This window comes from Lycorma delicatula, chromosome 3, assembly GCF_047948215.1.
Source record: "Lycorma delicatula isolate Av1 chromosome 3, ASM4794821v1, whole genome shotgun sequence".
In the NCBI taxonomy this organism is placed as follows: Eukaryota; Metazoa; Arthropoda; class Insecta; order Hemiptera; family Fulgoridae; genus Lycorma; species Lycorma delicatula.
The window spans coordinates 132,447,313-132,473,155 of record NC_134457.1 but is presented as its reverse complement, the minus strand read 5'-3'; the positions used below and the strand labels follow the sequence as shown (position 1 = coordinate 132,473,155).

The window sequence follows — 25,843 nt, the reverse complement described above, 5'->3', positions numbered from 1 at the left end:
GTTTATCTTTGAAAAAATGTAATATCTGTGTAGGCATCATAATTATTATATTTTAATACATTAATACAGAAAATTTTATATTTCACTTTTCCGGCTTTAAGTTGGCCTTTAAATTTTAGTTATATTTTAGGTTCTAAAATCTCGATTTATTAGCTAGGATTTACAGTTCTTAAAAAAAGTATCGAACTGTTTATTCGCTCTATGCCTGTCTGTCCCGGTATCAAATGGCTGTGATTTCTATAAATCACCCGAACTGCAAGAAATACAACTTGAGTACTTTTATATAAGATTATAATATTTAGTATACAACCAATCCCTGCGATAAACCGAGACATGATGTCACTTTCATAACATTATATAACTGCATTTACAGAACGTATAAGGTAACTGCATTTGTATTAGGTTTCATGTCGGATGCCGAGCCTCTGCGTTGAGTAGATGTTCGGCATTCTGATGTGCAATAGTACACAGCATATGGTTCTATGACAAACGAAACGGAAGACCACTCACTTCATTCCCTAGTAACGACATATTATGTCTAAGATGGGATGTATGTTGTCATGTTGTACTTGTAAGTAATGTTTGATATGTTTTGACTGTAAATTTATCTAACTGTGTTACAGGTTAACTTTAAACCTGATACTATTTTTGCGTACTAGAATAGTTATAATCGATTATTTTTTCAGATACATAGATATTTTTACGAATTGTATTTTACTGGTGTCTCAGTGCATATCCATCTAATTATTTTTCATAAAAGTCAAGCATAAATAACTTTCTTTGTTATTAAATCTCATATTAAATCTAAACATTAAGAAGCGAATCATATTTCGCTTCCATTTTTAATTCTGGCAAAATTTCCCATTAATCAATTTTTTGCATTAAAGCCCTTTTCTTCACCATTTCTTTGTGTTGTATATCCCCATATTGTTACTATTACCGCTGTTATTTCACAATTATTTTTATTTCTTTAATATTGTAAAAAAATGAAATAATTTTTTGAAATGTAAAGGAATGAAGATATAAAAAGCACGCACGCACAGGGCCGGTTCTGGACTGTAAGTCATTGTGTCATTGTAAAGATGACTAACAGTCAATAGTACGGCTGCCCCTATCAATGTGGATCGCGAAAAAATTCATCTCGTCCAGATTTTGAAGGTCTTATTTGATTATTGATTGAATATTTAAAGTAATAACTTTAGTTCCCATTTCTCCTTGTATTTATATCTGCTTTTGATTTGATCGAGCGGGCGATGATAAGGTTTACATGTCTTTCGCCCTTTTATAATATATATGTATATATATTATAAACATCGATTCCATCAACAAATTAAACAGTTTTATAAATATTGCTTTAAGATTAAATATACGGCTCAATGGAAAAAAACAATATATATATATATATATATATATATATATATACATATATATATTGTTGTTTAATATAACCATAATCTTAATCATAAGAATTGACATAAAAATTTGAAAAATTTGAATTTTTTTTTTTTTTTTTTGGCTGAAACAATCATCGCTTGTCTTGCACTTAAAATTGCAGTTCAAAATGTCCAACATATATATATATATTTTAAAGTTATTTATAATTTTAAGCTGCTCAGCAATATATATTCCATACTCATCCTAATAACTTGTATTTTTTTATATATAAGAAAGACTTGTGTTTTCATGGTTTCCAAATGTTTTCGGGTCATGGTTATGATAGAATTGCTTATAAACTGTAAATTTATCGAAGATTAATCTGTACTCATTTTTTCCGAAGGACTGAAAACATAAATCGAGTCAAAACAAACGTCCGGTAATCTAGGGTTTTTATGATAATGTTTGTTACATTTTCTTTTATATATATCATTTTCATAATGGATGGGCCTTCAGAGAATACAGCGTTATTTATTAAAAATTCTACGTTCGTTATTTCATCACCCACTGCCATATTAAAGTAATACAAAGTTGTTTTTTTAATTTTGTTTTTTAAAGTTTACTTTTGTCTTCCCTAGGGATTTGCACACATTTACGAACAAATACAGAACCGAATTTTCACACGCAAACGTACACAAGTTAACTCTTAGTTTCAATTATTATAAAAATCATGAAATAGGTAATCATAGTGTAATAAACAAATGATTATAATGTACAGACTGTTTCTTGGTTTATTTGTTTCTTTCTGTTACCAGCTTAACTACTAACATCATAGAGTTCGAAGATATTACTCGTGTATATATATAAATATATGAGAAAAAACAATATGTCACTATTCAGTCTAATGTGTGATATTTTAATCGCTGATTACGAGATATCTGTGCATTTTGTTTAGTCGGTTGCCGTCTTAACACTCTCTACAAAGTGATTCAGATAAATGGGAAATTTTGAAAATGTAATATTCTTATGAAAAAATCTGACAACAAATTTGAAATACACAGTGGTAAATTAATATTACATAAAAATAAGCAAAAAAAAAATTATAAAAATCGATATTTTTAAACTTTTATCGCTTCCCCGCCTTCAATATTGCTCCAAAATATATATATATATTTTTTTTTTTTTTTTTTTTTTTTTTTTTTTTTGATGACTTGCACTAATATTAAGTCTAGGAAGACATTAAAAAGAAATTCGGTTAAAAAATATGCAATAAATAAAAACATAGCATTTTTTCGATTTTTGGGGAAGGATGGAATTTTGAGGCAAAATTTTTTTGAAAAATGGTAATATAAGTATAAGCATGCACGCATGTCCTGAGCTTATTGTAGATGGGGTTATTTTTGCAAAATTTTGAGAAAATTGGAAAGCCCATTCTCCCTCCCACCCATGAAGATATTGACCTCAAAATTTTACCAACAATTTGCCTAATTTATGTACAAAGTTTCATCAAAATCGGTTTATACAGTCGAAAGTTATTGAGCTTCAAACACGTCAACACATACATGTACATAAGTACGTACGAACGTTACTCCCACTTTTTTTGTTTTTTGGGATTCCTGGTTCATGAAATGTCGAAACATGATAAAACCCAAATAGAGTATAGATCTAAAACTATAATGCTAAGAAATTAAAGAAAATATTAAATACATTTATGCATAATATTTTAATAGAAAAAATCACGGCTAAATTTCGTCGACCCAACATTTCTTCAGGAATTCCAGCAGTTTTCGGTTCTTGACTTTTAGTTTTTCTATCGTAGCAGGTCACTACTACACAGTTTGCTTTTAAGGTGATCCCACTGAAAGAAATTTCACACCGCCAATTCCGGAGGCCTGGGAGGCCTTGACATTAAACCACTTCTTGGAATTATACGGTTGCCAAAAAATTAGCGTGCAACAGCCATCGATATTCGTGCTGTACGTGATCCATCTTGTTGAAAGCAAGCGTTGTGAATAATTTTTTTTTTTTAAATATCTATATAGTTTTATAGATAATTGTTGCGCTATATAGTTTTAAGGCAACAAAGTTCTTAGCATCGTGACGTATCGATCTGAAGTGACTCTAGTCGTAAGGTCATCTTCGTTTTTAAAAAAATAAAGGCTTATTATGCCATACGATGATAGTATACCACACGGTAACCTTGTTGCTGTGTAGCAGGCTCTGGTGTAGCTGTGTAGGATTCTCTTGTACCCAAAACGTAAATTTTACTTACTAACGAATCTCTTAAGGTTGTAATGAGCTTGTTCCGTCATTCACAATCTACTAATAAAATAATTTATTTTCCTGTTTAGCTTCCGGAAATCACCGTCAGGTATTACTTATGAGGATGATATGTATGTATGAATGAATATAAGTGAAGTGTAGTCTTGTACAGTCTCAGGTCACCATTTCTGAGATGTGTGGTTAATTGAAACCCAAGGAACCAAAGAACACCGGTATCCACGATCTAGTATTCAAATCCGTATAAAAGTAACTTGCCTTTACTAGGATTCGAACGTTGGAACTCTCGACTTCGAAATAGTTGACTTACGAAGACGCATTCACCACTAGACCAACCCGTTGTGTTTAATAAAATCATTGTCCTCGTTTATCTTTACGATTATTTGTTCACGGATTTGATGACGCATTATGTCATCGTTTGGTTTCAGTTTCTCGTCGATCTGCAACTTGTGCAGATCCTAAAGTAAGTATTGCAACAGTATTAATCAAACACTTGAACTGTGTATCAGTAAAGACACTGCATGACGAATAGCGTGAACAGTAGCTCCAACAGTTTCGACATTTTTTGGCGTACGAACGATCCACACACTCCCTGAAGATTTCTTTTTTATTGGTAAACCTTTTTCCTCAAAATTACGAATCCGTCTATTAATTGTGCTGATGGTATACGATCGTGGCGTCTTAAATTAAACTGTCCACCACATTATCATTATTTTTATAAAACGTTTCTGTTGGCAAAAGCACGTTGTGTTGTGAACCACTCTAAGTATCCATGATAACTAAATCGCGTAAGCTGGCTTCTGTAGTTATTCATAATATATAGTTACATAATATACATAATATAGTTATTCAGTACTAACACTGGCCCAGGTATCACAGCGTAAATTTTTTTTCGTTTCTTTATTAATCACTCTATATAAAGGTATTACAAAAATGTTTGTTTTATTTGTTTGTCACATATTTTTAAAATAGTATAAAATTCTACGTATTTTAAATTAGAACTGCAGATAATATAGACCACATTACGTCGGTGAATTAACATCCGTTTTATTTTATCTCTAAATAATTAGAATTCTCTTGATTAACAAATTTAATTAGTAAAAAAGTGTTATCTTTTTAATTGACGAATTTCTAAGTCATATTTTTTATTCTACCGCAAGAGAATACATAGGATATTGAATGAATACATCGGGTAATAGGTTAGATTGAATGATTCATTAAACCTTGAAAAATTCCTAAAATTAACAATACCGAATCTGTTGATGTGCACGCGTAACATTTACATTATTTTCTGACAGATGCGTAATATAACACGCGACGTAACAAAGTTTTGACGAAAATTGATAGGTCAGTTAAGTCGAACTATGTTATAATTTTGTTGCCTTAATGAGAGGCGTTAATCACGATTACAAGCGAGACAAAACGATTGTATAACTAAATATAATGTACTGATTAGATGACCATTAAATATGACCCACTTTATATTCTGTATATAAATTAAATTATCAGTTATTTTTATCAGGAATTGGAGCAGATAATATTTGTATATATGTTGGTACGCTATTTTAGACCAAAATATTATTGTTAAATTTTTAATGGTTAACGGTATTGTTATTTTTTTACTAGTTTATAATGTAAAATAATAATTTATTAAAGTACTAGTTTCTAGTGCTAGAACATAATGTTACGATTACAGAATATGTAAGGGAAAGAATAATTAATTATCAGAGCTGCTAATTATTAATATATTAACTGATAGGCTCCGCCCCTTGCACTGATGCGCATTGTGCCCATTACGTTGTGTACTGATTAATTTACCCTGCGGTTTTTATAAAATAACTAGATAACACGGTTCAGAAGTTGAATGTATGTTTTAATTGTAAATTTTAATCTTTTTAAACTTATTTAACGTAGAAACTAATATAAAAATTGCATAATTAGAATCAATTTAAAAAGTTTATCTGTTAAAACATAAATGTATTTAACTTATTTTTTTTAAAAATGTATTTATTAATCTCTTTATTAATGTGTAGTGAAAACAATACGTTTGCACTAGCATCACAAGCGAACTTAACTATTATGTTTTGTACCGAGAGAAGCAATAGAAAACTAATACTGGGTTTTATTTTTGACCCCACCATTCCCGTTAAAGTGTTCTAACTTCGTTCGGTCACGTGGTACACTGGAATACAATATTAAAGCCCCTTCGATCTTACTGTTGCCTCAATATCTGTATTGGATGATTGTTGTTAAATTGCTTAGGACATTAGGACCGCGCGCGCTCGATTACACTCGCACAAACTAATAAATAAAGTCAATTTTAAATTTCTACATGTATCCTATACTCTTATTTGTACGGGTCCTATTCCCACGAATAAATTATTGATAAATAAATGCCATACAAATATTGTATGCCTTGTTAAGTACTTACTATTTTTGTGTTTCTATCGTCTAAGTTATTCTAAAGGAATAACTATTCGAATGTAAAGTCGTTTCTATCTACTTAATTATTAGATTGACTACCAAATACAAGGTCTGTAAATAAAATAATGAGACTACTTCGTTTTTGGCAGCCAAAGTGGCAACACTGTAAAGTTACTTGTAAATATATGGTTATTTGAACAGCTGATTTATATTAGGTATTAATATTTTTAGTCTATTGTTGCCACGTGAGACGTAAACAAACTTTTCGTGAAACAAGTTCTTGTTGTGCGTTACAAAAATGAGTGATACTAATTATGAGCAACGTTGTGCAATCAGGTTTTGTATTAAACTCGATGAGAATGCTACTGAAACTGTTTCAAAATTGAAAAGGGCATATGGAGATGACGTTCTGTCACAAGCCCAAGTTTTTTGGTGGTTTAAAGCATTTTCAGATGGCCGGGAATTAGTTGCGAACGTACCACGCTCTGGAAGAGCGATAACTTCAAAAAATGACGACAATGTTGAGCGAATCAGAGACTTGATACGGTACGACCGCCGATTAACTAAAAAAAAAACAAAAAAAAAAACATACATTTGACAAACGAACTAAATATGAAAAAAGTTTGTGCAAAATTGGTCCCAAAAAATCTCACTGTTGAACAGAAAAACAGCAGGGTGGTAGTTATGCCGCGATGTTCTAGGGCGAATTGAAACTGATCCTGATTTTCTAAAAAATGTTATTATTGGTGATGAATCTTGGATATTTGAGTTCGACCCAGCAACAAAACGTCAGAGCAAAGAGTAGTACACTTCAAACTCACCACGTTCCAAAAAAAAAAAACAAAAATGAGCAAATCAAAAATCAAAACCATGCTAATTTGTTTCTTCGATAGTAATTGCATTGTCCATAAGGAGTTTTTGCCTGCAGGACAGACTGTAAATCAATATGTTTACAGAGAAATTCTTGAAAGATTGCGGAAAAGAGTTGCCCGAGTGAGACCAGCAATCAAAGATAACTGGATTCTACATCATGACAACGCACCTTGTCACACTGCACTTTCAATTAATGAGTTTATGGCAAAGAAAATCATTACTGTAGTTCCTCAATCACCTTATTCACCTGACTTGAATCCCAGCGACTTTTTCCTGTTTCCGACTTAAGAAGAACATCTCAAAGGACACCATTCTGAAACAGTAGAAAACATAAAAAAAATGTAACCGACCTTCTGAAGGATATTCCGGTTTCTGAGTTCCAATACTGCTATGAAGAGTAGGAAACCCGTATGAAGCGTTGCGTAGCTTCCCAAGGGAACTATTTCAATTGTAATAGAGTCCATGTATAATTGGATTGTAAATAAAAGGTTTTTCTGAACCGGTCTCATTACTTTATTTACAGACTGTATGTTCTACTTTATGGAAATTCACTTTTTTTCGAATTTTCTTCTTTGGTCTCCTCATTATAGTTCAGGTAGTCATGAATAACTGTATTGATCAGTTCTAAGAGTTAAAAGTTTATTAATAAACAGATCTTAAATGACAATAATTCAAGGCATCATCAGAATTTTCTACGTGACTGGTAGTTCCGAATATGTCTTACTTTTTTTTTCGGGTAATATAACAACGGTTAGTTTGCTACTCTTAACTGATTCTGTACAACTCTGTGATTCTGTGTTAATTCATTTTCATAACAGTGTACTCTAATATTCGTTTGGCCTGTCGGCAATCGCTCTTAGAGAAGCAACTCCATCAATAAGTTCATTATTGAAGTGCACAATCAGTACAGTCATTTACAGGTACATGTTCCACAACTGAAAGTAATGTATACGTTCACCAGTTGAGGTTATCTTTTTAGTCCATAAAAAAGAACCTATAAATAATGTTAACTTAAAATTAATATTCTCTGTTTGTAATACTCAGCTGATAAAGAAAGAGTTAAAATAGTTATAAACAAATACTAATAAGGACTGAGCTGTATAAACATTAAATATAAATCAAGCTCTAAAACTGAAGTCGAAGTTAAAGAAAAGCCCATATGGTTTTTGAGATCAAATAACCGGGAAAAGGTGAAGTTAGTGTGATAAACTACAACAAATTTCATTGTTGTAATTATTTAATTTTCTTTTTCTAAAACCCGAAAGTAAAATATAATAATTGTCTGTTTAGTTTCTAAACACAAATTATTATTTTTATTTATTTTTTTTTTATTAGTTTGTTAATTGTCAATAAAATTTCCCTTCTACCAGATCGCTTAATTTTTCTCCAGAAGCTTAATTTGTTTTTATAAAAAACAATTATCCTTATGGAAAATGAAATTTAGGCTACTTGATTTTAAAGAATTCTATTGTTTACGAATTCCCTGAATAGTCCAGTTAGGTCCCATTCGTAAGAAATTTTTTATACTTTGCTCCTACTTGACGTAATATCAATCCATTTATAAAAAGTTCTACTTTACTGTACTACACGAAACTATTTATCCTTTTTGGCCAATAAAGATAAGAATAGAAAGCCGAAACTACGGTACAATTTACATTATATTTAAGATTAATATTTTTTTATCAAAATAAGATGCAATTATTTTCAGATACCTTTAAATTAATTAATAATAATTATAATTCATTTATATTTTGGGATATCGGTTAGCTCTCTAACTAATCAGCTTAATAACAACTAATTATGACATTTTAGAGACTCAGGTTATTCCAATTTAGAAACTGGTTTGTATTTCTGTTACGTTGTAATTTGGACTTATGAATTTAATTAATAATACTGAAAACTTTCCGTGTCTCCTTCACCCTTATTTCTTTTCACGTACCACTTGCCAACTTTACATACTATAAATCAAAGTCACTCTTTTATCAAATTTTTTTAAGTGCATTTCTTTCTTCAATTTGCCGTAATATTACTTCGATACGAAATTCCTAAACACTGAAATACAGTGCATATGTATATCAGTGAATAAGCTCGTATAATTAATTACCGTTTAAATGTAAGTGTAAGTGCTAAATAAGGATCAATACGAAGGGAATGCAAGAGGGAAAATCAAACTAGGGAAGTTTTCTTTCTTTCGTGACTAAAATTAAAAATGATGAAGATAAAAAAAGATTACATGGTGTTTTAATTCCTGAAACGTTTCCTCAATTCCATTATTCTGCCTATATTACGCGTTTAATCTTATTTTCTAGTTTTCTTATCCAACATAAGATTGATGATCGAATATTTATTTTATCTTCCCTCCTTCTCTTTTTTCAGTATTTTCACCCCGATACGTTTACTCACTTAAAATATTCGATTTTACTACTGTATATTTAAAGAATTCAAGTTATTTTCATGTGTTTAACCTTTTATCAAACTACTTTCTGCTTATATCTATCAGAATTATTGATATTATATATATTTTTACATTTATATTTATTGTGTAAATCAATAGCTTGTGAAACTGGTTTTCCGACATCCCGTGTCACAATATTCATAACCGGATTGATTATACAGTAACTCAGTGATGATCCTTGTTTTGCACTTACACTTACACGATAACTAATTATATAAGCGTATGCATTGTCAGACATATGAACCGTATCATAATCAGAAAAGCCAATAATAAACATTGATATACAACTTATCAGAACGTTATTTCCGCAATTTTTTTCACTTTTTTTTTGTCACCACTGCAGCATATTTAATATAGGTCTGTCTGTACATGCAAGTATGTATGAGAGGAAGACTGATAAGAGAGAGTGCGAGAAATAAATGTATATTTTCTGCTACGCTAATTAATGAGGGAATGATGACGTGTGTGATTTAATACATACAGTATATGCAGGGTTGAGTGCTGGCACCGACTAACACCATGCAATCTTTTTTTACCCTCATCATTTTTAATTTCGTAGTCACGTAAGCAAAAAAACTTCCCTAGTTTGATTTTCCCTCTTCCTATTTTTAATTATTACTTGCATGTAATTTTTAACTTTTTTTTCTTGACAGTTTTGACGTACACTCTATCGTTTTTTGCTAAATCAAATTAATCCTGAGATTTTTTCTGTAAAAAAAATAATCATAATATTACCGTAGTAATAATAGCTGTGAATAAAACAGTACATTCGTTATAATTTATTAATCAGACAACCAGAAATGTTGTTTAATATAATTTCCATTATTATACATCTTAATTTATAATTCTAATATTTATTCATTAATTTACATCGTTACACAATAGTCGTAGAAGAGCATAGAGCGTAGAATCGGAGAAGAGCACAAGAGTAGTAGAAGAGCCTAAGAAAGAATCAGTAATAAAAAAGGGGACCCACCGGGTTGGTCTAGTGGTGAACGCGTCTTCGCAAATCAGCTTCGAAATCGAAAGTTCTAAGGTTCAAATCCTAGTAAAGGCGGTTTCTTTTATTATACGGATGTGAATACTAGATCGTGGATACCGGTATCCTTTGGCGGTTGGGTTTCAATTAACCACACAACTCAGAAATGGTCGACCTAAGACTGTACAAGACTACATTTCATTTACACTCATTCATCATCTGAAGTAATCCTGACGGTGGTTCCGGAGGTTAAATGGGAAAAAAGAAAAGTAATAAAAAAGGGAGTCGAACAAGGATGTTCCCTATCCCCATTACTTTTTAATCTTTACTTGCTAGCAATTAATGATGTTAAAGAACAGTTTAGATCAGGAGTAACAATGCAAGGTGAAAAGATAAAGATGCTAGGATTTGCTGATGATATAGTAATTCTAGCTGAGAGTAAAATTGATGTAGAAGAAACAATGAATAGCGTGTAAGATGTCCTACGCAAGAGCTACCCGCATGAAAATAAACAAGAACTAAACGAAAGGAATGAAATGTAATAGAAATAAATTAGATAGACCACTGAATATAAAAATAGGATGAGAACAGACTATGGAGGTAGAAATTTGTTATTTGGAAAGTAGAATTACTAAAGATGAACGAAACAGGAGCTATATAAAATGCCTAATAGCAAAACCAAAACGAGCTTTCAGTCAGAAATATAATTTTCTTAAATCAAAAATTACTTTAAGTATCTGGGAAACATTTTTGAAGGTTTAGAGTGTAGCTTTATACGGAAGTGAAACTTGGACGATCGGAGTACCTGAGAAAAAAAGATTAGAAGCTTTTGAAATGTGGTGCTAGAGAAGAATGTTAAAAATAAGATGGCTGGATGAAGTGATAAACGAAAAGGTGTTGCGGCAAATTGATGAAGAAAGAAGCGTTTGGAAAAGTAGCTAAAAATCATCTTAAGGCATCCTGGAATAGTAGCTTTTATATTGGAGGGGCAGGCAGATGGGAGAAATTGTGCATGCAGGCAACGTCTGGAACATGTAAAATAAATTGTAGGAATGCAGGATGTAGGGGGTATACCGAAATGAAACGACTGACACTAGATAGGGAATCTTGCAGAGCTGCATCAAACCAGTCAAATGACTGAAGACAAAAATACTTAAGGTTTTTTTACTGTAATTAATGTTTATTTATTAATTAAAATAGGGAAGGTAGTTTCAGACATTATAATAAAAATAAATTTTTCAAAACCTCTTTATTTTTTAGCATTTAGAACCTGAAAAATTAATGAACCAGCAAATTATTCTAAACTCTAAAATTAATGACCTCTTCGATTCTCTGATATTAGACTTTTCTTGTTAATTTCATGTTAATATAAGGCGTTTTAAGGTGTATTTTAATCATTATTTCATGTTTAACGCGAGTCATGAACTGCGTAAAAACGTTTACCAATATATAATCAATTTAAAAAAAAATGTATTTTCAACAGGAAAATACATTTCCTATTGATGATATAATATATTCTTAACGCTTTGATTAATTTTATTTGACCTGAATTCATGAAAAAATGTTGTGTAGTAATAATGCATTCTAACAAAAGTGAATTGGTTTATGTTTATCTTTATATTATATTTAAAATATTTTAAAGAACTTCATGGGCTTAAAAAAATGTTAAATTAAAAAACAATTATTTTACTGTTTAAGTTTTTTTCATAAATGTAGATTAATAATACAATGCGTTTAATTCCACGGATAAATCAATATAATCATCTAGCGAAGATAAATTTATAAGTTCTACCTTAATTTTATTAATAATTTTTAAAATATTTAAATTTTGTTAACTTATTTATTTCCCTCAAACACATCAGCGAAGGTCATGCATGATTAACTTTGTTTATAGTCCTCTAATATACTAATATTAGTTATTTGTAATTTAATATTTCATTAAAACAATTATACATCAGCAATAATTTAGATAACATTACTTATTAAATCGTATTAAATCATTTTATCGTAATACGAGCAGTTACTGATAAACTATGATTTAATATAATTATTATCGAAAAGGAAATTGTGTAGTTAACTTTAATTAGTAAACACTAATTGTTATAATGCAATGCATAACGTAATTTTGTTAGAATTACAGTTAAATTTTTTTTTTAACACGACATTAAATAAGAAGGTATAAATATATCTTCTGTAAGTATAAAGCAGTGATATAATAATAATAACATAATTTATGTTCAATAAACTTCCTATATATAGAACTAACTATTGCTCCGTTACAGGGATTAAAACAATGCTATTGTTTGTTATCGATTATTGGCTTGGATGAGAGAAGTAACAAATAAAACCAAGCTTTTGATGAGAAATGAGCTTTTTTAATCTATTCGATGAAATCATACGAATAGACAAAAATTGATCACTCAGAAATATTAATAATCGGGTATCGTCTCCTAATTGAACACTGTTACAAAAAACAGTATTTTTCGTAGGCTTAAAATATTCGTGCGAATGCATTAACTTTCTATGCGTTTCTCTTAGTTATCGATGCCATATGTTTGACGTACAATAAAAAAAGTGCATGCACTTCCATGTGTGTCTGTTTGCATCGTGTATGTACTGGTTAGTAGAAGGCCAGACAAGCTGTGCCTGCAAGTTGTTTTTTAATTGCAGTGTAGGCGAGGTACAACAGCTTCCGGACAAGCTGCGCTGCGCTGGGCGGAAGTCACCGTCAGCATAAAACCTCATAACTACGACTGTTGCGCAACACACACGCATTTAAGAGAGGGAGAGAAACAAGAGATCTTCCTTTGAAAAAGAGACGGGTGTTTTACGTTTATTTAATTTTGTTTCACTCGTATACGTCGATGATATCCCACTTTTAATGCGAAAAATATTAGTTGAATACAAGTTGAAGAGTTGTATACATTTATCAGTTTCTTAAGGAAGTTATGAAATAATTTTGTTTTTATTAAAAAATAAATGAATAAATATTTCGTAGTTCGTTTAATTTTTTTATCACTTAAATCTTATTGTAGAATTATTACTAACCGTTTTATGTTATCATTCTATTAACTGAAAGTAATTAATAAGACAACCGACAACAAAACTTTGTAATTAAAATAATGTATTTATATGATGTTCTTATAAACACTTTTTTTTTCTAAATTAATTTATTTGTTTCGAGATGTTTTATCTACATTGTAATTTAAAGATATTTAATTACTAATTTCATACATAACGTGTGTACTATATTTAACTGCGTAGTGAATGGGGGTTATGTTAAATGCATATTTATGTTTCCGTGAGGTAATTCCAACGTAGTAGGTACTAGACTTACGGGTTCTTAATCAAACTTAACGGTGCTTGTAAAAAGAAAATCAAAGAAATATTGTAGGCAGCCTACATTTATTGCGGGTTTTATGTCTGTACATATCTGCAATTTTATGTGGGATGAGAAAAACGATTTGAAAAAAATACAAAAACAGTTTAGTCGATTACTTTAACATATATTATTAATATAAAACATTTATTACTCGTATATAACATAATATTAAAACTTTAAAAACTTCTTTTCACGTAAATATTAAAATGATTGATGACCCTTTTTATTCCCGGGTATCTGGAATTCGCTTTCGTAATTAGATTTTGAAAAGTTATTAATAAGTTTTTGTGTGGATTATTAAGCTCTTTGACCACATTTTTAGTAGTACTTAGTGTGTTAAAAACATGATTCCTGTTATTTTATTATAATATTGTTTGAAAGATCGGATTTCACATTGACGAATCGTTAAGTTCCTACTATTTAAATATTTGTTAAAAAAATATAAATCTATTTAAAAGGATTGAGATAAAAAGTGGACGTACTAACCTGATTTAAAATGTTTTCCAGAATAACAGGCAGAAAATAGGATGTGAAGGTCTACTAGATAAAAAAAAATCACGAATGCGAAGGTGTTCAATACATCTGACATTGGCTAAAAAAAAAGTGATTACGAGATAAATAATAAACCATTAAACTACAATAGTCTATTAAAAGAGATTATATGTAATACGTAACACATATTTTAGCATCTTCACGACGGTAGAAAAACAGTTTCAGCAGTAGAACGTAAAACGGGTGAGTAATAGACCCTATGATTAAGCTGATGAGTGATTCTCCGTAGAATAGCCATACGCAAGAAAGATTCCAAATTACCAAAAAGGAATTTTGTTTTTAATAATTATTTTCAAGGCAGTACCATTTTTGATGATGCCTAAGTTATTATAATGCGCCTGGTCGTGTCTTTAACATTAACTGCATCACGGTTTGTACATACTTTTTTCCTATTACTCCCACATAAATATAAGTATATTTCTAAATAAACTTGGATTCAGTAGTTATTAAAATGCGCTACTAACTAGATACACCCACTATATAATTATAAACAAAAATGCATGCAGTACCGTGTTTCTACTTAGTGTATCGGATACAGTGTTTGCGTGTTATATATGACATACATTACGTATTATTTACTACATTAAAACACGCATAAGTAAATATTTGCGAATGAATTATATTAGAGTAATTTTTAATGTATCAACTTACTTTAATAGACTTAAATAGTTGAAATTTTAATTTCTTTACTTATAAACTTTTAATTTCTTTGGACTTAAAAAATGAATTTTTCTTTTTTTTTGTGTAATCATTTCTACAGCGTTACAATCTGAATTGGACGCCGACTTCCTTTAATTATCTGCTTCCATTTTTTCCTATTCTTTGCTTGAAATACACCACTCAAAAAAATACGGGTAATAGCTAACATCCTAGATTCTCCACACCATTCTCTTCCATATTCTTCAATATTCTTTCTTTGTCGTCCTTTTCTCGTTTTGCTAAGATTAAGCACGTATCATTTAATATTACTATTTCCATTTTCAGTATCTTTTTCCTTTAATCCGATCTGTTAGAGATTCCAGCGATCAACATCTAATCTGAAGAACCAGGTATTTCTTTTTTTTAAATTTCCATCTTCCTTTAGTCAGATTGTCTGGTCTTAAGACGTCGGATTCTTTCTCACCCCAGATATTTACTCTTGTGAGAAAGTAGATGTTTTTCTTTATCTTGATAACGATTTTGATATAATTTCAGTAAAAATGAACCAGTTTAAATTTAAGTTGTATCTTTATATATTTTTGCTATTTTACTACTGAATAAGTGGGAGTATTCTAAGTAAACTCAAACCTGCTCCCAACACTTATTGGCTCACTGATCAATTTTTTCCCTTTGATCGGTTAACTAACCATCCAGAGAATTTTTCGTCTCCACATGTCCATCTTTAGTAGCTTATCAGTTGGATTTAGAGAGAAAAACTAAAATAATTCACTTTAATTAGTTTTTATATTATTGAATGAAAATTATAACACATTATCATCCATTAATGAAGTCATCTGTGTTACTTAAATCCGCTTAAACTTTTTTATTGATTTGAACTTATAGGTAAATTTTATGAAGGTTTAAATTAATTAAAATTCATATTACATAATCAGAGATCCTTACTTCTTAATTAGATTGGGGCATCAATATTTACGTAATAGAAAAAAGGATCTTTAAGAACTGTATACCACAAATCTAAAACTTCCAGTAAATGTCAATTCAACTGCTAAACTAGAAATAAATAACTAAAGCTAAATTCGACTAAAAAAAGTAAATAAAAAGCAAATTAAAAACAAGAATCAAACTGTTACAACATTGGAAAAAAGTCTTGTATTTTAACTAAATAATAAAATTGAAAAAAATATGCATCTAGTTGTAAATTTTACTCTTTCTGTTAGCTGTTCTTACAGCTTACAAAAAGACTCTTTCTTTTTGTTTTCGTTTCAATAACCGCGTAGCGTAGCTTGGTATTTTTTTTGTACTGTTATTTGTGCTAAGTAGTAACTAAGTATGTTGTAACTTAGTTATAGCAAGGCATTGAACTAACATGTCCATTAGTGCATTTTACAAGTATTCATTATAGTTTAATTGATTAGTTGTGATATTTCAAAGTCTCTACTGTAGTATTATTTATTTTATTAAAGAAATAATTATTTACATTTTATGTATATATTATTACTAAAAATCTTTTTTTCGATGAATATGTACAATATTAGTGAGTCTCTTTTTTCAATTTTTCATAAAGTTAAATTTGACTTTTCATAAAGTCACTTTCACTGAACTTTTCATAAAGCTGACAGTCGTAGATAAAGTAAAACTAATTTAAAAAAAGGCTATACTTATACTCAAAGTAATTCTTATATCCTGTTACATAGTTCAGCTTATTGATCGTGATAGAAAATAGATATCTTTTTTTCACCGCACATATTTTTAAAGCGATTGTATTCTTAGGGTATTATTCTATAATACCTTAAACCGAAATGTCTCTGTTCCCTTTGAAAAAAGAAACACAAAATAACAATGAATATACGTTAACTAAAAATTATTAGAATCTTAAAAAAAAATTAAAGAAATTATTCATTAAGAAATTATTATTTCATAAATTATTCGTTTAAAATTTATAAACTTTTATAATGACCATAAGTACTATAGAAATGTCAATCCTGGCACAACCTTGACTTTTTTGATCACGTGAGGCTGACTTCCATCCGCGACTAAAAGAAAAGAAATTTCAAAACGCTATATCTCGATAATGGTCGGGCGTAGTGTGATGGGGCAAGGTCCGTTTTGATCAGGTGACGTAATCTGTCTTTTTTAAAAAGACAGGTTTTTCGGTCGGGTAGGCTTACCTTCATGCGTGCATGCGCAAGTGTTGCTGCGAGAGTATGAGTGTAAATGTTTAAAATGTGTTGTGTGTGTGTGTGTCCTACTACTTCTCTCACCAAATCGCTCTACAGTTTGTCGGAGGACGGATCCTCTATCAAATTGTAGCACAGGCTGAGAGACTTTTCACCCGGTAAGTGTTGACTGAAGTAGTGAAAAAAAAATAATTACGCCATTATTCAAACGTTACCGAATAAGATTTTAAAGTGTTTGTGTGCGTGTAGATTTGTGTGTATATGTGGGTGTGTGTCTGTGTCCTGTGTATACATGTTGTGTTGTAGTCCTGAAAAAAAAGCATTTTTTTTTAAATCTACCCTCGGAAAAAAAATTCAGAAAGTAGCGATTACCATGTCCGTTCTTCACAATAATTCTCCATTACTAGCTCTTTTTCAGAAACCTCTATATCGATGACTTTACAATTTCTCTTTTCACTAACCTCAGGTCTCTTCATTCTTCACCATTATTATTTGAATGTGTTTCCCCACCACAATAGAAAAAAATCATGTTGTAGCAATCAGGGCGAATTAAAATTTTTTTATTAAAGAGTGTAATTTATCTGCAGGAGGACTGCTATAAAACACTCAACATTATTAATTTATTTGGTCTTATTTTTTTATTTATCACTTTACAAATAATTTCAGTCTCAACTGAATATTGTGGTGTTTCCATCACCTTTAAATCTGAAATAAACCAGTTTCATCGAATAAAATTTTGCATGTCCTAAATCTTCATCGCGAAAGCGATTTACGTAATTAGAAGGTAAATAAACTTGAAAACAGCTCGTTTTCTATCCTTTGGTTCAAAACGAATATCAACGAAGCTTCATATTTGGTAAACACCCTTTTCATGTGCTATGCAGTGTACTCATGAGAACACTGTAGGTAGATATTCTAATCTTTTGTCAGATAAATGAATGCATACAATGAGTCGTTAGACATTGATGAACATGACTGGATCTGTCTGAATACGTGTTAACTGCTTAATATTACTCAACAGAATGCTAAAAGTGTTGGAATTAGGTAATTATACTAATATTTATTATGATTATAGTTAATAATGCTAAAATTCTTGAAATAAATCTTGGAATTAGTCTCGCGATTACGCAGTTTCTTGAAACAAACTTTCTAACTCGTCAGCCTCAATGAGTTGACAGTTTTGTGGTCTCCGTAGCAGTTTGATTTCATTATTTCTTAAACGGGATCTTAATATCTAGATGTAACCTCTAATAAATTCACAGTTGTATACGTGACTGTTATTATCGACCACACATCAAACGAACAACATTCTGAAACGTGAGAGGTGAATTCCTCATCCACTAGAGCGTTAAAACAATCGTAACTGAGATGCGAAGCCGCAAGTTTCATGCTGACCACATTAGTGAACGTAGTCTGCACGATGCTTATTGATTTGCAGTTTTGTAAACCTTCTTGTTAAAGTGCCATTTCTCGATAATGACGTAATTTCTCTCGCTTCTTTTATTCTTATCCCGAGCTTTTGTAATTTTCTATCCAAAAGACTTTTCAGATTGCGATCGTAAACTCTCTAGTTCTTATAAACTTCAAGCACTCGCTCAATGTTTTGCTAAAATAAATGTTCCGGTAACATATCGAACTACTTGACCATTCCGCTTGAATAAATAGCAGTTATTATGGATGAAAATTCTTCTGTTGAGGAAAATATACCATCCGGTAAGACAGAAATGATCAGAGTAGATACATCCATTTCTTAGAACCTCAACTTCACGATTGGGTACGACCCAGTCGTCAGAACGTCGATCAGTGATATTGATTTCCCCTACACTCTTTTCCTATGAATATCGCATTCGCCTAATAAGCTGTCAAAAAAAGCCTCACATTCCCGCTTGATTGGATCTCTGACAATATTCAAATGTATCTAACGGTTTTTCAGACACTCCTCAGAATCATCATTAACAGAGTACGTCGTGCACCTTCTTACATGATTCTCCTTATCGTGTTCCGACAAAATTTTACTAGTCATTTGTACACGATGTACCGAGGTATCTTCGAAAGCATGACCTCTTACGCGGCGCCCGTTTGGGCGCATAGTTTTGATATGAATAGAGCCCCTTTTCAAAACTTAATGAGTGCCCAGCGCAGAGCCTTAATTGTATGCACTGGTGTTCTTAAAACAACCACCTACAATGATACCACCGTATTGAGAAAGGCTCTCCCAATTGATTTAGTGGTGAAAGTTCGGGCAGCCATGTGGAGATTGCAAACAGGCCGTGAGGCCGAGGTATTTGGGATGGGGTTTCAGGCCGGGCCAGTACCGGATCGGAACGGTGATCACAATGCACCGGATCTAAATTTCGTTCAGTTGCCCATCTCCCGCCTGCGGAAGGGACTGCAGAGCCTCGCAATGGAAGCATGGCAGCTGCAATGGGACACCACGATTAAGGGAAAAACCCTTGTACAGGTTTATACAGGATCTAGAGAGATGCCTTGAGCTCCTTTTTAAGGGCAACGTGTGCCCAGTTGCTCACGAACAACGTTAAGTTGAACCACTATTTGTTTCGGTTCTGCCTGTTAGCTGATGAGCTGTGTGTCTGCGGGGAGGGTCAGTCAAATGATCACCTGATAATTGACTGCCCTGCTCAAGGGAACCTGAGATCAGGCCACTCTGGAACGTAAAGGACAAAGAGAAAATTGGTCACTCACAAGTGGCCAGTCAATTTGGCGAGAGCCGCATTGTCGGACCGTGTGGGAGTTCCTAGTTACGGTTGCTTTGTAACTGGCATCCATAGTTTACTTAAGGGAAAGACTTACCGCATTGCCGTGAGAAGTTAACCATGAGTATGGCTGACCACCAGTCAATTATTTTGTCTAAGCGCTGTAAATGGTGGACAAGTGCTTGCTGGCATTCAACGACCTAGGTGTTGCAGCAAATTGCTGCCTAGACGAAATAAATTTTATTATTGATGTCATGTATATTTTTAGTAGTTGACAAGGTGGGCCTACCCATTTTAGGAAATATATGACAAGTGAGCGATTGGGTCGGTGGTGTATGGCACCGCGCTTAGTCCGCTCACGCTGTAGGTAAGTTCTAGGAGCTATGTTATGATACTGGACGCTAAACTGTTCGAAGGTCAGTTGCCGTTTGTGGCACAGACATTCGGTCTCATGCTTTAGAACGACCGAGTAGGGTGGGTTGGGAGAAATGCCAATCAAACTCGATGTCCTGGAAAGCACCTGTGTGAGGTTGGCAGTTATCGGCCAATCAGCCTCTTGCCAGTTTTCGATAAGTTACCGGAAAGGCTGGTTGTAAAACGGTTCCAGGAAAGTATTGAGATGAACGGTTTTCTAAAGAAGACCAATATGGCTTCATGAAAGGGATTGGCACCCAGGATTGCATCTTAAACGCTCTTGCCGATGTGGAATGCGCCGACAGTATATATGTTTTTGCTATTTTTATTGACATTGGCAGTGTTTCATTTCTTGCTTTAGAGTTGGAACGACACAATGTTCTCGAAGCCCTACAGGGCGCTGTGCATGATTATTTGTCTAACCGTATGGCTCTATTCAAAGATGCGCGATTTCACTCATCTTAACATCGAATGAATGAAGAATTAACTTTTTAATATAAGTTTATCTTATAAAAAATAAACTTGAGAAAAATTAAACACATAGTTTCCTTCAAAAGCTGTAAGCCGTTTCCCTTCTTGATGATAGATGCTGTTTTTCTCACCGTCAGCTGATGTTACTGCTGGCAGCTTTTTTCTTTATAATTAGAATTTAATTAAAATATTAAACTGTATGATGAATTTAGGATAAAAAACCTCGTTCTGTGCTACAATCTGATTTAGGATCCATCTTTTGACGTACTGTTGCACGATTTGGTGAAGGAAGTGTTTGCACATACCTATTAAACGTATAATTTAAGACTCACGCATGCACATACAAGTACAAGTGTACTCTTCTTCCTAAAAAAGAAAATTACTTCATCCTTATAAAAACGGACTTTCCCCCGTTGACTATGCCCTGCCATTACCATGATATAGCGTTTTAAAATTTCGTTTTTATTAAGTGCTGGACAACGGGAGTCGAGATAGCGAAGGGACGTGAACAAGATGGCGAAAGGTGATAGGACTGAGGAAACAATATGACGGAGAAACATTGGCATAGTGGTTGTGGAGCGGGGATAGGGAGATAGATGGCATTGATGTGGGGTCAGCGTCTTGACCAAAATACTGCATTCCTATTAGTTCGTGGAGAATGTGTGACGTCATGTGGAGGGAACAAAGGCCAAGGTTGTGCCTGGACAGACATTTCACTGCTACAAAATGAGCCAAATTTTTCAAAAATATTTCAGTCGTCTTTAAAACCATCTCCGGTAGTAGGTACTGTTTTTTTTTTACCGTCAGCTGATGTTACAGCTGGCAGTTTTTTTCTTTTTAATCAGTCAGTTATTTAAAAATAAAGTCGACAGGTATTTTGGTACTTCACATTTAAATTGTTTATTTCACTTAATGTATAGTTTCTATATGTTAATATATTTCATAATGTTCAAGTGCCTTATGTGGACTTTTTACTTTCAAGTAAAGGAAGTATTGTAATCGCGAAAAATGTCAGTTTGCTGATTTCAAGGGAAATATCCATTTTGGCCACCCTGAATTCATTTTAACTAGTTTCGGCGTGACGACTGTACGTAGGTATTTATGTATGTACGTACGTATATATCTACCGTAACTCAAAAACGATTAGCCGTAGGATGTTGAAATTTTGGATTTAGGACTGTTGTAATATCTAGTTGTGCACCTCCCCTTTTGATTGCAATCGAGTGGACCAAAAGTGTCTAGAAAAGTCCAAAATCCAAAAATTTGGATTTTGGACTTTTTCATAACGGCAGTAATAAGCCCTCATTGAGAGCTTTTCAACAATATATCGTAAGTGGTACTTATTTCCATTGGTTTCAGAATTACAGACAATAAAAGTTGAATTAATGAAATATTTGGATCTTACAAGAGGAAGGCACATCGGTTTGAATGTGACTTCATTTCTTTTTTTAACTTTTGTTTTTATTTAAATATATTGATTTATTAATAACAAATTATTAACCTCTGCTTGTAAAAAAAATTACAATAAATAACAATTCAATAATAACAATAAAAAATACGAAGTTATTAGTGAAATAACAATGTACTTTTAAAAATGTGTTAAAATTTAATAGGTGTACAAGGAAGTCATGTAGTGTCCACATCAGCTTTTTGTTTACGTGTAAAATATCAATGATACACCTTTGAACTGCTTAAGAAAATCTTCAAGCCATTTGAACGGACTGATTTTTTTCGCGATAAAAATTTTTTTATAAACTGGTGTTCATTTTTTGTGAATTAAACTCTAGAAATTCATTTTTTTTTTTAATTCCTGTATAATATTAAAATCCCATTTTCTTTTAGATGAGTTAAGTCGAAGTTTAGTTTTGTTGGTTTTTATTTAAGCAAATAATTCTGTAGTAGTAAACATTTAAAAACATCTTTAAGAAGTAATTTTAAAGGAAAGTTTTATGCATATATTGGTTTAATTACTTCCAAATTAAATTATTCTAACAAAGTTTTTGTTAAATTGCATATCTTCCAGAAATCATTGGTTTTTTAATATCTATTTTCTTAAATTTCTCTGTTTAATCGTGCGCGCTTGTATTTGATTGCAAAAAATAAAGTATTTGTAAATGAAGTAAAATAAAGAGTATTTGTGCGCCGTACTGTAAAATGATCTTATAATGGTGTGTACTTTGTACCAAATTTTTCGAACAGTTTTGTCGTCCGATTTTTTTACCCTTATTTGTTAATAATAATTTATTCTATTATTAATATTTGCAGATTTAAAAAAAATAAATTCTGGTTTTAATTCAAGTCATTTCGCCTCAAGACTGTTGTTTTCTTGATATAATGTGTTTTGTTTGTTATAAATCTGCAGAAGTGGAAATATTAGTTGTAAACATGCTTGACTACTTTCTAAGCAGTGTACTGTATATTATTTTGTAATTTAATGTTGTGTGTTTATTTCCAGGATAAATTTACGTCAAAGAATTAATACGCGTTGCAATGGTGATGCCAAGAGATGCTTTGATTGTGTAAAGCTGCATGCCGGCTATGCACTATTTATCTGTGTCGTATAACAAATGTTACAGGCAAACGACATTAGCGAAAGTTAATAACATATATTGATAACAATCAAATGTTACCCGCAGTATTATGCTGTTAAAATCTTCAGCATACTCTTTGTTTTTATCGTAACAAGGATACGATAGTCTCGTAGCATTGACTAGAAGAAGAAGAAGATAATATTCATCCTTTAACTATGAAATTAACTGTTATGGTAGTTTAAAACTTAAGACTGATAAGATCTGATTTTGATATTCTGATATTCTTTTCTTTTTATCTATATCTTCTGTACAGATCGGACCCCAAAGTTTCAGTTTCTTTCTAAACAGTTCTTAATTTAATGATGTCGTTTTTGCTCTATTTCATTTAACTTAGAACAGAATCAATTCCAATTAAAATTAGTTCCAAATATGAAAATAATAAAAACTATTTCTCCAAAAACAAGTACAATTACCGTCAGAACATGAATGAATGTGATGTATGGACGTATAATATTAACGATGTTAGAAAGCGATGTTTGTAACAACATTAAATCTTTCGAAAATTTGCTGATACTAAGATTTCTGCTAAGATTTTCTGAAACATCTGATAATAATATGAGTCATCTTTTTTTTGTAGAGAATGCTATATAACATTGCTAACAGCACGTTTTGATACGTAATGCAAACGCAGCTTAAGTGAGATTGACTATCTATGTGTTTCTCCTAATTTTTGCGCGGCTTTGTGTACTATCCCACCTCTAGCTTCCTTTCTGTGTGTGGACATTACTATAGAAAGAATATTTTGTTTATTTTTCTTTGTGTACGAATATTGCTTTATAAAACCCCTTTAAAAAGCATTTACTGACTAGTGAATTACCAGTATAATATTTGTATTGTTGATTTGGATTAAATAAAAATTCAAAATTGAAAAAAAAATTAAATTTTATTTTTACTAACACTAATTAGAACTAAACCTTATTATGGGATGCACACATTTTTTTGTAATATTCTCCTGCAATGAGTTTTAGTAGGTATCCAATGACTAGAGGTTCAGCCCAGTAACAGGAATTTTGGTGGTTAACTCCTTCTTTAGGATTAAATTACCCTAATCTCTGAAATATTAATGTCATTCCTGTGTTTATCTAAAGAAAAATATTGATAATTATTGTCTACTGTTTACATTGAGTTTTAGTGTTGTAATACATATTTGTTTATGTTGGGTGGGTTGTAATATTTCTGTACGTGTATTGAGAGATTGAATGGTGTGCAACCTTTGAGTAGTTAAAAACTACTACCAGTTTAAGTTCTGGGGTTGCTATTCCCTATCTTTTACGCCCTGACGGAATTAATGTTTCATCATATTATAATAATAATCTTTTTGTTCGAATTGTTTTTTGTGTCATGCAATGTTTGAAAAATAATTTTCCAAAGTGTTCAGAAAGTTTTACAGCGGCATGTTGCATTCACCTTAATTATAAATGTCTGTAACTATAATATAAATTTCGACGTTTAGTCAGAATTATTGGGCCAATACTGTGAAAAATAACTTTTTTTATTAAATGCTATATTTGGTCAAAAACGAAGATTTTAAGTTAAGAGTAAATTAACTCCGTGTAAGTGGTTTGGAACTTTTCTACTCTAATATTTAACTTTTAAATTTACTTTATTTCATTTTAATTTTGGATCCAGTTATGTGCCGCACCAGTCACACAAAGAGTATCCAGCCGATAGGCGACTTCTTGTCATGTTCGTGGAAGCATATTTTGTGTGATGGTTGAAATGGCATTCCGAACGCTCTCACGTCTTCTTCTGGAGAAGAAGTCCAGAGAGGTTATGTTTGGCGATCTGGGTGGCCAAGGATTGAACCACCTCCTCCTATCCACCTACTAGGAAACGTCTCATCCAGCCTTTCCCTTATCAGGGGGAACCAGCCAGTGCGGGGGAGCTCCATCTTGCTGGAAGTCTATGCTCAATTTGTGGGAACGCATCTGCTCCAACATGTCAAGATATGAAATGCCCCTTACAGTACCTTCAGCGAAAAACAAGGGTCCTATGACTGCATCTTCCATGCATTTAGTTTAGGACTGTTTCTCTCAAACTCAGTTATCTCTGGGGATCAGAGCTTTCTCTGATCCCCAGATTCTTACTTTATGACGATTGAAATGGCCTGACACGTGAAATGTGGCCTCATCGAAAAACATAATCGATGACATAAAGTTAGGATTCTGATCAATGCTTCCAACATGTTTTCTGCAAAACCCGCTCTCTTCGCCTTATCTTCTGGTTACAATGCTTGGAGCAATTGCACATAGCACGTGTACAAACGTGTTCAGGCGCTTATGCACAACTCTGTGGACGGTTGATTTTCGGATATTCAGTTTCCACGAGGGTCTATAAATAGATTTACGTGAGCTTCATTGAAATGTTTCGTTCCACGTTCTCTTCTGATACCCTTTGTCAACCACCGCCGTAATTTTAAGCCGCTGAACTAGTCTGCGAGAAGTTCTCTTTCCATGTCTTAAGTTTCTTCGCATCTGTGCGGTCTCTCTCGTGCACC

At 32.1% G+C, this 25,843-nt stretch overlaps 1 long non-coding RNA gene across 1 annotated transcript; it reads left to right on the top strand.

The window, feature by feature from the left end:
* The first annotated feature begins 450 nt into the window (after nt 1-450).
* Nucleotides 451-24,200, top strand: LOC142322008 (uncharacterized). Its single transcript, XR_012755761.1, has 3 exons — nt 451-571; nt 14,275-14,502; nt 23,211-24,200. It is a non-coding gene; the product is annotated as an uncharacterized LOC142322008 (long non-coding RNA).
* Nucleotides 24,201-25,843: the final 1,643 nt, after the last annotated feature.